This window comes from Ambystoma mexicanum, chromosome 1q (assembly GCF_040938575.1).
Source record: "Ambystoma mexicanum isolate Mex_15411 chromosome 1q, UKY_AmexF1_1, whole genome shotgun sequence".
NCBI lineage: Eukaryota > Metazoa > Chordata > Amphibia > Caudata > Ambystomatidae > Ambystoma > Ambystoma mexicanum.
Window position 1 is genome coordinate 1494861885 of NC_090922.1, and position 14686 is coordinate 1494876570.

The window sequence follows — 14686 nt, forward strand, 5'->3', positions numbered from 1 at the left end:
CATATGTGCTTTATGCCTCGATGAAGGCAGAGTCTGGTGGAAAAAAAGCAAAAGGTTATAAGAAGCAGGTGAGCAAATGGGATCTCCAATGAGTAAGAACTGAGACGAGGAAGAGCGGCATGTGTATAATGCATCTGATTAACAGCCTCTGAAGGACAATTTGTGAGCAGAGGTAAAACAGGTAACATAACACAAACTGTTAAACCCAGGGAGTATAACAACGAGACCGCCGTAAACACAGCAAACACAATCCCCTGCTCTGAGCAGTTCAGGTGATACACGTAATCTGCATAGTTACAATTTGTTGAACAAATAGAGACATCGCTTTATTTTAGTAAATCAATGCATGCAATCAATTATATTCACTGTTTTGTTTTTAGATATATTTCTGAGGTCATTGACTGCTTGGCCTGGTCCAGTGCTCTTGGATATTCCTCCTTTTGTTTTTAGATATATTTCTGAGGTCTTTGGCTGCTTGGCCTGGTCCACTGCTCTCGCATATTCCCCCTTTTGTTTTTAGATATATTTCTGAGGTCACTGGCTGCTTGGCCTGGTCCAGTGCTCTCGGATATTCCCCCTTTTGTTCTTAGATATATTTCTGAGGTCATTGACTGCTTGGCCTGGTCCAGTGCTCTTGGGTATTCCTCCTTTTGTTTTTAGATATATTTCTGAGGTTATTGGCTGCTTGGCCTGGCCCAGTGCTCTTGGATATTCCTCCTTTTGTTTTTAGATATATTTCTGAGGTCATTGGCTGCTAGGCCTGGTCCACTGCTTTCGATAGTCCCCCTTTTGTTCTTAGATATATTTCTGAGGTCATTGACTGCTTGGCCTGGTCAGTGCTCTCGGATATTCCCCCTTTTGTTTTTAGATATATTTCTGAGGTCATTGCTGCTTGGCCTGGTCCAGTGCTCTCGGATATTCCCCCTTTTGTTTTTAGATATATTTCTGAGGTCATTGGCTGCTTGGTCTGGTCCAGTGCTCTCGGATATTACCCCTCTTGATTTTGGATATATTTCTGAGGTCATTGACTGCTTGGACTGGTCAGTGCTCTCGGATATTCCCCCTTTTGTTCTTAGATATATTTCTGAGGTCATTGGCTGCTTGGCCTGGTCCAGTGCTCTCGGATATTCCCCCTTTTGTTTTTAGATATATTTCTGAGGTCATTGGCTGCTTGGCCTGGTCCAGTGCTCTCGGATATTCCCCCTTTTATTTTTAAGTCTATTTCTGAGGTCATTGACTGCTTGGCCTGGTCCAGTGCTCTCGGATATTCCCTCTTTTGTTTTTAGATATATTTCTGAGGTCATTGACTGCTTGGCCTGGTGCAGTGCTCTCAGATATTCCCTCTTTTGTTTTTAGATATATTTCTGAGGTCATTGACTGCTTGGCCTGGTCAGGTGCTCTCGGACATTCCCCCTTTTGTTTTTAGATATATTTCTGAGTTCATTAACTGCTTGGCCTCGTCCAGTGCTCTCGGATATTCCTCCTTTTGTTTTTAGATCTATTTCTGAGGCCATTGACTGCTTGGCCTGGTCCAGTGCTCTCGGATATTCCCTCTTTTGTTTTTAGATATATTTCTGAGGTCATTGACTGCTTGGCCTGGTGCAGTGCTCTCAGATATTCCCTCTTTTGTTTTTAGATATATTTCTGAGGTCATTGACTGCTTGGCCTGGTCAGGTGCTCTCGGATATTCCCCCTTTTGTTTTTAGATATATTTCTGAGGTCATTGACTGCTTGGCCTGGTCAGTGCTCTCGGATATTCTCCCTTTTGTTTTTAGATATATTTCTGAGGTCATTGCTGCTTGGCCTGGTCCAGTGCTCTCGGATATTTCCCCTTTTGTTTTTAGATATATTTCTGAGGTCATTGGCTGCTTGGCCTGGTCCAGTGCTCTCATATATTACCCCTCTTGATTTTGGATATATTTCTGAGGTCATTGACTGCTTGGCCTGGTCCAGTGCTCTTGGATATTCCTCCTTTTGTATTTATATATATTTCTGAGGTCATTGGCTGCTTGGCCTGGTCCAGTGCTCTTGGATATTCCCCCTTTTGTTCTTAGATATATTTCTGAGGTCATTGACTGCTTGGCCTGGTCCAGTGCTCTCGGATATTCCCCCTTTTGTTTTTAGATATATTTCTAAGGTCATTGAATGCTTAGCCTGGTCCAGTACTCTCGGATATTCCCCCTTTTGTTTTTAGATATATTTCTGAGGTCATTGACTGCTTAGCCTGGTCATTGCTCTCGGATATTCCCCCTTTTGCTTTTAGATATATTTCTGAGGTCATTGACTGCTTGGCCTGATCAATGCTCTCGGATATTCCCCCTTTTGTTTTTAGATATATTTCTGAGGTCATTGCTGCTTGGCCTGGTCCAGTGCTCTCGGATATTCCACCTTTTGTTTTTAGATATATTTCTGAGGTCATTGACTGCTTGGCCTGATCAATGCTCTCGGATATTCCCCCTTTTGTTTTTAGATATATTTCTGAGGTCATTGCTGCTTGGCCTGGTGCAGTGCTCTCGGATATTCCCCCTTTTCTTTTTAGATATATTTCTGAGGTCATTGGCTCCTTGGCCTGGCCCAGTACTCTCAGATATTCCCCCTTTTGTTTTTAGATATATTTTTGAGGTCATTGGCTGCTTGGCCTGGTCCAGTGCTCTCGGATATTCCCCATTTTGCTTTTAAGTCTATTTTTGAGGTCATTGAGTGCTTGGCCTGGTCCAGTGCTCTCGGAAATTCCCCCTTTTGTTCTTAGATATATTTCTGAGGTCATTTACTGCTTGACCTGGTCCAGTGCTCTCGGATATTCCCTCTTTTGTTTTTAGATATATTTCTGAGGTCATTGGCTGCTTGGCCTGGTCCAGTGGTCTCGGATATTCCCCCTTTTGTGTTTGGATATATTTCTGAGGTCATTGGCTGCTTGGCCTGGTCCAGTGCTCTCGGATATTCCCTCTTTTGTTATTAGATATATTTCTGAGGTCATTGAAAGCTTGGCCTGGTCCAGTGCTCTCGGATATTCCCCCTTTTGTTTTTAGATATATTTCTGAGGCCATTGACTGCTTGGCCTGGTCAGTGCTCTCAGATATTACCCCTCTTAATTTTGGATATATTTCTGAGGTCATTGACTGCTTGGCCTGGTCCAGTGCTCTTGGATATTCCTCCTTTTGTTTTTAGATATATTTCTGAGGTCATTGGCTGCTTGGCCTGGTCCAGTGCTCTCGGATATTCCCCCTTTTGTTCTTAGATATATTTCTGAGGTCATTGACTGCTTGGCCTGGTCCATTGCTCTCGGATATTCCCCCTTTTGTTTTTAGATATATTTCTGAGGTCATTGCTGCTTGGCCTGGTCCAGTGCTCTCGGATATTCCCTTTTTGTTTTTAGATAAATTTCTCAGGTCATTGGCTGCTTGGCCTCGTCCAGTACTCTCAGATATTCCCCCTTTTGTTTTTAGATATAGTTCTGAGGTCATTAGCTGCTTGGCCTGGTCCAGTGCTCTCGGATATTCCCCCTTTTGTTTTTAGATATATTTCTGAGGTCATTTGCTGCTTAGCCTGGACCAGTGCTCTCAGATATTCCCCCTTTTGCTTTTAAATCTATTTCTGAGGTCATTGACTGCTTGGCCTGGTCCAGTGCTCTCGGATATTCCCCCTTTTGTTCTTAGATATATTTCTGAGGTCATTGAATGCTTGGCCTGGTCCAGTGCTCTCGGATATTCCCTCTTTTGTTTTTAGATATATTTCTGAGGTCATTGGCTGCTTGGCCTGGTCCAGTGGTCTCGGATATTCCCCCTTTTGTGTTTGGATATATTTCTGAGGTCATTGGCTGCTTGGCCTGGTCCAGTGCTCTCGGATATTACCCCTCTTGATTTTGGATATATTTCTGAGGTCATGGCTGCTTGGCCTGGTCCACTGCTCTCGCATATTCCCCCTTTTGTTTTTAGATACATTTTTGAGGTCATTGGCTGCTTGGCCTGGTCCAGTGCTCTCGGATATACCCCCTTTTGTTCTTAGATATATTTCTGAGGTCATTGACTGCTTGGCCTGGGCCAGTGCTCTCGGATATTCCCCCTTTTGTTTTTAGATATATTTCTGAGGTCATTGACTGCTTGGCCTGGTCCAGTGCTCTGGGATATTCCCCCTTTTGTTTTTAGATATATTTCTGAGGTCATTGACTGCTTGGCCTGGTCATTGCTCTTGGATATTCCCCCTTTTGTTTTTAGATATATTTCTGAGGTCATTGGCTGCTTGGCCTGGTCCAGTATTCTCAGATATTCCCCCTTTTGTTGTTAGATATATTTTTGAGGTCTTTGGCTGCTTGGCCTGGTCCAGTGCTCTCGGATATTCCCCCTTTTGTTTTTAGATATATTTCTGAGGTCAGGGGCTGCTTGGCCTGGTCCAGTGCTCTCGGATATTCCCCCTTTTGCTTTTAAGTCTATTTCTGAGGTCATTGACTGCTTGGCCTGGTCCAGTGCTCTCGGATATTCCCTCTTTTGTTTTTAGATATATTTCTGAGGTCATTGACTGCTTGGCCTGGTGCAGTGCTCTCAGATATTCCCTCTTTTGTTTTTAGATATATTTCTGAGGTCATTGACTGCTTGGCCTGGTCAGGTGCTCTCAGATATTCCCCCTTTTGTTTTTAGATATAGTTCTGAGGTCATTAGCTGCTTGGCCTGGTCCAGTGCTCTCGGATTTCCCCCCTTTTGTTTTTAGATATATTTCTGAGGTCATTTGCTGCTTGGCCTGGTCCAGTGCTCTCAGATATTCCCCCTTTTGCTTTTAAATCTATTTCTGAGGTCATTGACTGCTTGGCCTGGTCCAGTGCTCTCGGATATTCCCCCTTTTGTTCTTAGATATATTTCTGAGGTCATTGAATGCTTGGCCTGGTCCAGTGCTCTCGGATATTCCCTCTTTTGTTTTTAGATATATTTCTGAGGTCATTGGCTGCTTGGCCTGTTCCAGTGGTCTCGGATATTCCCCCTTTTGTGTTTGGATATATTTCTGAGGTCATTGGCTGCTTGGCCTGGTCCAGTGCTCTCGGATATTACCCCTCTTGATTTTGGATATATTTCTGAGGTCATTGGCTGCTTGGCCTGGTCCACTGCTCTCGCATATTCCCCCTTTTGTTTTTAGATACATTTCTGAGGTTATTGACTGCTTGGCCTGGTCGAGTGCTCTCACATATTCCCCCTTTTGTTTTTAGATATATTTCTGAGGTCACTGACTGCTTGGCCTGGTCCAGTGCTCTGGAATATTCCCCCTTTTGTTTTTAGATATATTTCTGAGGTCATTGACTGCTTGGCCTGGTCATTGCTCTTGGATATTCCCCCTTTTGTTTTTAGATATATTTCTGAGGTCATTGGCTGCTTGGCCTGGTCCAGTGCTCTCAGATATTACCCCTTTTGCTTTTAAATCTATTTCTGAGGTCATTGACTGCTTGGCCTGGTCCAGTGGTCTCGGATATTCCCCCTTTTGTGTTTGGATATATTTCTGAGGTCATTGGCTGCTTGGCCTGGTCCAGTGCTCTCGGATATTACCCTTCTTGATTTTGGATATATTTCTGAGGTCATTGACTGCTTGGCCTGGTCCAGTGCTCTCGGATATTCCCCCTTTTGTTTTCAGATATATTTCTGAGGTCATTGACTGCTTGGCCTGGTCGAGTGCTCTCACATATTCCCCCTTTTGTTTTTAGATATATTTCTGAGGTCATTGACTGCTTGGCCTGGTCCAGTGCTCTGGAATATTCCCCCTTTTGTTTTTAGATATATTTCTGAGGTCATTGACTGCTTGGCCTGGTCATTGCTCTTGGATATTCCCCCTTTTGTTTTTAGATATATTTCTGAGGTCATTGGCTGCTTGGCCTGGTCCAGTATTCTCAGATATTCCCCCTTTTGTTTTTAGATATATTTTTGAGGTCATTGGCTGCTTGGCCTGGTCCAGTGCTCTCGGATATTCCCCCTTTTGCTTTTAAGTCTATTTCTGAGGTCATTGACTGCTTGGCCTGGTCCAGTGCTCTCGGATATTCCCTCTTTTGTTTTTAGATATATTTCTGAGGTCATTGACTGCTTGGCCTGGTGCAGTGCTCTCAGATATTCCCTCTTTTGTTTTTAGATATATTTCTGAGGTCATTGACTGCTTGGCCTGGTCAGGTGCTCTCGGACATTCCCCCTTTTGTTTTTAGATATATTTCTGAGGTCATTAACTGCTTGGCCTGGTCCAGTGCTCTCGGATATTCCTCCTTTTGTTTTTAGATCTATTTCTGAGGCCATTGACTGGTTGGCCTGGTCCAGTGCTCTCGGATATTCCCTCTTTTGTTTTTAGATATATTTCTGAGGTCATTGACTGCTTGGCCTGGTACAGTGCTCTCAGATATTCCCTCTTTTGTTTTTAGATATATTTCTGAGGTCATTGACTGCTTGGCCTGGTCAGTGCTCTCGGATATTCTCCCTTTTGTTTTTAGATATATTTCTGAGGTCATTAACTGCTTGGCCTCGTCCAGTGCTCTCGGATATTCCTCCTTTTGTTTTTAGATCTATTTCTGAGGCCATTGACTGCTTGGCCTGGTCCAGTGCTCTCGGATATTCCCTCTTTTGTTTTTAGATATATTTCTGAGGTCATTGACTGCTTGGCCTGGTACAGTGCTCTCAGATATTCCCTCTTTTGTTTTTAGATATATTTCTGAGGTCATTGACTGCTTGGCCTGGTCAGTGCTCTCGGATATTCTCCCTTTTGTTTTTAGATATATTTCTGAGGTCATTGCTGCTTGGCCTGGTCCAGTGCTCTCAGATATTTCCCCTTTTGTTTTTAGATATATTTCTGAGGTCATTGGCTGCTTGGCCTGGTCCAGTGCTCTCATATATTACCCCTCATGATTTTGGATATATTTCTGAGGTCATTGACTGCTTGGCCTGGTCCAGTGCTCTTGGATATTCCTCCTTTTGTATTTAGATATATTTTTTAGGTCATTGGCTGCTTGGCCTGGTCCAGTGCTCTTGGATATTCCCACTTTTGTTCTTAGATATATTTCTGAGGTCATTGACTGCTTGGCCTGGTCAGTGCTCTCGGATATTCTCCCTTTTGTTTTTAGATATATTTCTGAGGTCATTAACTGCTTGGCCTCGTCCAGTGCTCTCGGATATTCCTCCTTTTGTTTTTAGATCTATTTCTGAGGCCATTGACTGCTTGGCCTGGTCCAGTGCTCTCGGATATTCCCTCTTTTGTTTTTAGATATATTTCTGAGGTCATTGACTGCTTGGCCTGGTACAGTGCTCTCAGATATTCCCTCTTTTGTTTTTAGATATATTTCTGAGGTCATTGACTGCTTGGCCTGGTCAGTGCTCTCGGATATTCTCCCTTTTGTTTTTAGATATATTTCTGAGGTCATTGCTGCTTGGCCTGGTCCAGTGCTCTCAGATATTTCCCCTTTTGTTTTTAGATATATTTCTGAGGTCATTGGCTGCTTGGCCTGGTCCAGTGCTCTCATATATTACCCCTCATGATTTTGGATATATTTCTGAGGTCATTGACTGCTTGGCCTGGTCCAGTGCTCTTGGATATTCCTCCTTTTGTATTTAGATATATTTTTTAGGTCATTGGCTGCTTGGCCTGGTCCAGTGCTCTTGGATATTCCCACTTTTGTTCTTAGATATATTTCTGAGGTCATTGACTGCTTGGCCTGGTCCAGTGCTCTCGGATATTGTTAGGAAAGATTTCGTAATTGTAGGTAATTTTCCTTCCATGTGGCAACCCCTAAACTTTTTGCTGTTGTTTTTCACCTTGTTCTTGACTTTGCCAGAGAAGTGCAGCCTTCTGCCGCAATCCTCTGGGCTTTCGCTCCTTTTCTTATGGGGGAACTGACATGCCCTTAAAACAGTCAGTACCGGGGAACGCTGTTTCCCGTAGTTTCTTTTATCATGTTGCGGCTTTAGTGCAACATGACACAAGAGGGCACTGTAAGCTAAGTTACAGCTCTCTTGGGTCTCCAGCCTTCTACAGGCCCTAGATACTCGTTTAGGAATGTATTTGATCGGTGCAAGTCATTCAGGGACTGGAATGGTGGCAGCGATCGTTTTGTGTATTTTGAGCTCCTTTTGGCGTTCTAAGCGCGTTTTTCGCGCTGAACCCAAAATGGTGGCCTGGCTCCCAAAATGGCCAGACCACGAGACTCCTTTGTCCTGTCCACTGACCGTCTTGCTCCTTTCACCTTCCCCAGGTCGAGCCGACCCGGGGCCTTCCTTATTTGGGCATGTACTTTCCCGCGAAACCTGGTTGCTTTCGCGGGCTTCTACATGTCTTTTGTGTGCCTCCAGGGTGTGGGCTGGGATGTCTGGTCCCAATACACATCCTGGGTGCCAGAGAGTCTAGGTTGGTGTGAATGCCTGGGACCACCGTGGTCCGTGATTGGTCCACGTATGGTGTGTGTGTTGATGAGTGGATCTCCCATTGGCTCCCCTCCGTTTTGGCGCGAAGGGAACAGTGGATAAGAGGGGGCTGGAAACACCACTACCATGTCGATCTCCTGAGTTCTCACGAACGAAGGAATACAGGAGCCAAGTATCCTGCAACCAAGAGGCTGGACCGCGGAATCGCTGGTGACCCGCTGAAGGACTCCTCCTTTGCACTGCTGTCGTCCTGTGAAACCCTTTCCTCCTTTGATCGAACCAGAAGGCCTGTACTGGTGCTTCGACCTTTGGAATAGCAGGAACAGCTATTCTCGGCGACTTCATCATCTCCTGCCAGTAAGCCTTCGGAAGCGTCTCTGGGCCATCCAGTTGACTGACCAGCTTACACGGGAGTCCTGCTCTGTAACCGCCGCCAGGTTGTGTTGTATTTCGAGTCCTGGTCACTCTCACACGCTTCGTACACTTGGCGTTCCCAAGTCTGAAGTGAGTAGTGTACATTTGGCTCGGATACACACGGCCGCTCCGTTGCCCTGCTGTGGTGACAAAACTGTGCAGGTTTCTTCGATTGGGACGTCTTTTTTCTCTACACGACGACGAGGCATTCCCGGCTCTTCTGAACCTGCCAGCTGCTGAAACTAACGTGGAGAAGCCTGGGTCTGCTTGCATCGGGGACCGGTGAGTAGTATAGCTAGGATCTGGTCGCCCTCCTGCAGTAGCCCATTGCTTTTCCCCGCTGTGTAAAAACAGCACCCTTTTGTCCGTACTCGCGCTCTGCTTCTGCTCGCTGTGGAGGCTGCGCTTGAGTCGCGGAACCTGTTCTTCTTCTGTAAAGCACTAACTGAACTGCCTGACTTCCTCCGAAGAGACTCTCCTTTTGCCCGTTGGCACCAGCGTGTGCAGGTACTCTGAGCATAAGGCTCCACTCTTCGCAGGGCTCGGACTTCCATCTAGTTAGGTGCCTCTGAAGGCGAACTGAGTCTAAAGCATTATCGCACTGCCTGTTTTCCTTCCCTTGCAGGTGGACTACACATTTCGTGCCTCTAATGCTTGAGACTGTCGTATTTGTATATATATTGTGTTGATATGGTATGTGTTGGCTTAGTATTGTGATATTGTGATTTTCTCGCTACGGTCATTATTTTAAAGGCCTTAAAATAAATGTGTATATATTTTTGATATAACAACTGTTTGGAGTAGTTTGTAAGCGCTCTTGCTTTGTGTGCTCATTGCGGGCTTTCAGTCACCCTCACCCCTCTTGAGACCTAGTCTTGACCGCCGCGATCGCTACCTTGATTGGTCTGGCTCGTCCAGAGGTTACCCTGTTCCAAGTAATGAGGTTGGCCTTCTGAACTTCTGCGCCACCAGGACAGAGTTCAGAAATCCGTCTTAACAGATATTCCCCCTTTTGTTTTTAGATATATTTCTAAGGTCATTGAATGCTTAGCCTGGTCTAGTACTCTCGGATATTCCCCCTTTTGTTTTTAGATATATTTCTGAGGTCATTGACTGCTTTGCCTGGTCATTGCTCTCGGATATTCCCCCTTTTGTTTTTAGATATATTTCTGAGGTCATTGCTGCTTGGCCTGGTCCAGTGCTCTCGGATATTCCCCCTTTTGTTTTTAGATATATTTCTGAGGTCATTGACTGCTTGGCCTGATCAATGCTCTCGGATATTCCCCCTTTTGTTTTTAGATATATTTCTGAGGTCATTGCTGCTTGGCCTGGTGCAGTGCTCTCGGATATTCCCCCTTTTCTTTTTAGATATATTTCTGAGGTCATTGGCTGCTTGGCCTGGCCCAGTACTCTCAGATATTCCCCCTTTTGTTTTTAGATATATTTTTGAGGTCATTGGCTGCTTGGCCTGGTCCAGTGCTCTCGGATATTCCCCCTTTTGCTTTTAAGTCTATTTCTGAGGTCATTGAGTGCTTGGCCTGGTCCAGTGCTCTCGGAAATTCCCCCTTTTGTTCTTAGATATATTTCTGAGGTCATTTACTGCTTGACCTGGTCCAGTGCTCTCGGATATTCCCTCTTTTGTTTTCAGGTATATTTCTGAGGGCATTGGCTGCTTGGCCTGGTCCAGTGGTCTCGGATATTCCCCCTTTTGTGTTTGGATATATTTCTGAGGTCATTGGCTGCTTGGCCTGGTTCAGTGCTCTCGGATATTCCCTCTTTTGTTTTTAGATATATTTCTGAGGTCATTGAAAGCTTGGCCTGGTCCAGTGCTCTCGGATATTCCCCCTTTTGTTTTTAGATATATTTCTGAGGCCATTGACTGCTTGGCCTGGTCAGTGCTCTCAGATATTACCCCTCTTAATTTTGGATATATTTCTGAGGTCATTGACTGCTTGGCCTGGTCCAGTGCTCTTGGATATTCCTCCTTTTGTTTTTAGATATATTTCTGAGGTCATTGGCTGCTTGGCCTGGTCCAGTGCTCTCGGATATTCCCCCTTTTGTTCTTAGATATATTTCTGAGGTCATTGACTGCTTGGCCTGGTCCATTGCTCTCGGATATTCCCCCTTTTGTTTTTAGATATATTTCTGAGGTCATTGACTGCTTGGCCTGGTGCAGTGCTCTCAGATATTCCCCCTTTTGTTTTTAGATATATTTCTGAGGTCATTGCTGCTTGGCCTGGTCCAGTGCTCTCGGATATTCCCTTTTTGTTTTTAGATATATTTCTCAGGTCATTGGCTGCTTGGCCTCGTCCAGTACTCTCAGATATTCCCCCTTTTGTTTTTAGATATAGTTCTGAGGTCATTAGCTGCTTGGCCTGGTCCAGTGCTCTCAGATATTCCCCCTTTTGTTTTTAGATATATTTCTGAGGTCATTTGCTGCTTGGCCTGGTCCAGTGCTCTCAGATATTCCCCCTTTTGCTTTTAAATCTATTTCTGAGGTCATTGACTGCTTGGCCTGGTCCAGTGCTCTCGGATATTCCCCCTTTTGTTCTTAGATATATTTCTGAGGTCATTGAATGCTTGGCCTGGCCAGTGCTCTCAGATACTCCCTCTTTTGTTTTTAGATATTTTTCTGAGGTCATTGGCTGCTTGGCCTGGTCCAGTGGTCTCGGATATTCCCCCTTTTGTGTTTGGATATATTTCTGAGGTCATTGGCTGCTTGGCATGGTCCAGTGTTCTCGGATATTCCCTCTTTTGTTTTTAGGTATATTTCTGAGGTCCTTATAAGCTAGGCCTGGTCCAGTGCTCTCGGATATTCCCCCTTTTGTTTTTAAATATATTTCTGGGGTCATTGACTGCTTGGCATGGTCCAGTGCTCTCGGATATTCCCTCTTTTGTTTTTAGATATATTTCTGAGGTCATTGAAAGCTTGGCCTGGTCAGGTGCTCTCGGATATTCCGGCCTGGTCCAGTGCTCTCAGATATTCCCTCTTTTGTTTTTAGATATATTTCTGAGGTCATTGAAAGCTTGGCCTGGTCCAGTGCTCTCTGATATTCCCCCTTTTGTTTTTAGATATATTTCTGAGGTCATTGACTGCTTGGCCTGGTCCAGTGCTCTCGGATATTCTTCCTTTTGTTTTTAGATATATTTCTGAGGTCATTGACTGCTTGGCCTGGTCCAGTGCTCTGGGATATTCCCCCTTTTGTTTTTAGATATATTTATGAGGTCATTGGCTGCTTGGCCTGGTCCAGTGCTCCCGGATAATCCCCCTTTTGGTTTTAGATATATTTCTGAGGTCATTGACTGCTTTGCCTGTTCCAGTGTTCTCGGATATTCCCCCTTTTGTTTTTAGATATATTTCGGAGGTCATTGACTGCTTCGCCTGGTCCAGTGCTCTCGGATATTCCCCCTTTTGTTTTCAGATATATTTCTGAGGTCATTGACTGCTTGGCCTGGTCCAGTGCTCTCGGATATTACCCCTTTTGTTTTTAGATATATTTCTGAGGTCATTGGCTGCTTGGCCTTGTCCAGTGATCTCGGATATTCCCCCTTTTGTTTTTGGATATATTTCTGAGGTCATTGGCTGCTTGGCCTGGTCCAGTGCTCTCGGATATTCCCTCTTTTGTTTTTAGATATATTTCTGAGGTCATTTAAAGCTTGGCCTGTTCCAGTGATCTCGGATATTCCCCCTTTTGTTTTTAGACCTATTTCTGAGGTAATTGACTGCTTGGCCTGGTCCAGTGATCTTGGATATCCCCCCTTTTGATTTTAGATATATTTCTAAGGTCATTGACTGCTTGGCCTGGTCCAGTGCTCTCGGATATTCCTCCTTTTGTTTTAAGATATATTTCTGAGGGTATTGGCTGCTTGGCCTGGTCCAGTGCTCTCGGATATTCCTCCTTTTGTTTTTAGATATATTTCTGAGGTCATTCACTGCTTGGCCTGGTCCAGTGCTCTCGGATATTCCCCCTTTTGCTTTTAAATCTATTTCTGAGGTCATTGTCGGCTTTGCCTGGTCCATCTTTATTTCCTGGTGTGATTCTTAGAGCGGAATGTTGTTTGCAGGGTCTTGTTGCTCTGATGAAAATGTAATTTTCCTACATGAATAGTACAGGCAGTTAATCCAGCTATGGCAGGTGACGCAGTAATGTTCATTTAAAATTATGGCAGCATTCTTTACTCATAATAAATACATTTATGTATAAAAAGTGGTATTTGAGTAAAACAGAAATTCAAGTACTTCAGGCAAGCCCCTGTCCTTATTTTAAACTCCATACACTTTGCAGTTGCCAGTAATCATATGGCTGCAGTCTCCTCAATTGAATACAAGCATTAGCAAAGACAGCAGTGTTGGCTTTTGTTCAGGAATGGGATAGGCAGTTGCCAGGCACTGCCAGAACAGTACTTCCTGACTATAAGCGGAAAACAGCTGGAAATGGGCCTGATTACCCCAGGATATGACACCTATACACAAGCCAAAACTGCTGACTTTGTCAATGTTAGTTTAAACTGGACTGCAGTTTAAGGAGCAACAATACATCAACTGGTTAAGGGCCCGCTTGGTTAAGACATTAATTATACCAGTAGTGCATTTACAGCTTCAATGAAGCCATTAACTCTCTGCAGTCTACCTTCAAATAACACTGGCAGGCCGACATTTGAGACAGCTCAAAGATATCTTTGAAGGATGGATTTTGGGTGGGGACGGGCGGTAGTGGGTGCGAATGGACAAAGGGGTTAACATGACATGGGGCAGTCAATGGGTTGGTAAATAACTAAACAACGCTCTCAAGTTGGGTGTCCCTCCTCACATGGCATCTGCTTTCTAGCTGTACTGTACTTCATTGCCAAAACTAAAAATAGACTGATGCAAAAATAAGGTAAAAGCAAATCTCTCTGCTTAGTTGCCCTTCTGGTCCTTGGCTGCTCTGATAAGTCGCCCCTGTGCTTCATGACTACGCTGGTGAGTCACTCTCCTCTGGTCCTTGGATGTTCTAGTCCGTCACCCCTCTGCTCCATGACTGCTCTGGTGAGTCACTCTCCTCTGGCCCTCTGTTTCCTTCTGAGTTTCTCCTCTGGTCATTCACTCCTTTGATCTTTGACTCCCTCCTGAGTAACCAGCAAAAAGAACTGGAAGCAAAATGCTTTCATTTTCTGTGTGCTGTTGCTGCTTAAAGTACAGTTTGAAAGTCCAAATTCTCACTCTTGCATGATGTGTTCATGCAATCAAACTAGGCATTGATTGGATAAGACGTGGTAACAATAACCGCTTCAAAAATCATTCTACTTCCCACCCAACAGACAACATATTCCGGCACTCAATCCAACTAAACAACACAGGTTACAAAACTGAACATACACCATAATGCATCATGTTAGCAAGTATTCATATATTCCTAACACATTGACCTTTTACACACCAACTTCCATTTAAAGTGTTCTACAAATATTTTCAATCAACTTTTGTTTTCTTTTTCAAATTGTTACAGAACAAATGCACACACACATTTCTTAAATTTCAAGAAAATGCTTCAAAAAGCAACAATTTGTTAACTGTACACCAATTTTATTTGCTTTGTCCCCACCACTCCTCCTTCAAATTACAAATATAACCCTTCGTTCCTGACAGTACTTCACCATTACCACATATGCCCGCTAACATTCTTTTACAATTACAGGAAAGAAGCACATCACTGCAATCAAGAACCGAAGAAACAAATACCCGTCGCATCGACAAAGTAAGTACATTAATAGAGCAGGTTTATGCATGTTATTATAGCACACAATGCCACTATATATATTACCCCAGACGTCTGTTATCAAACCACCATTTCTTTCACTCTAGTGCATTATATTCCACCATATACACTCCTACTATTCCATCTACACACCACCATTGC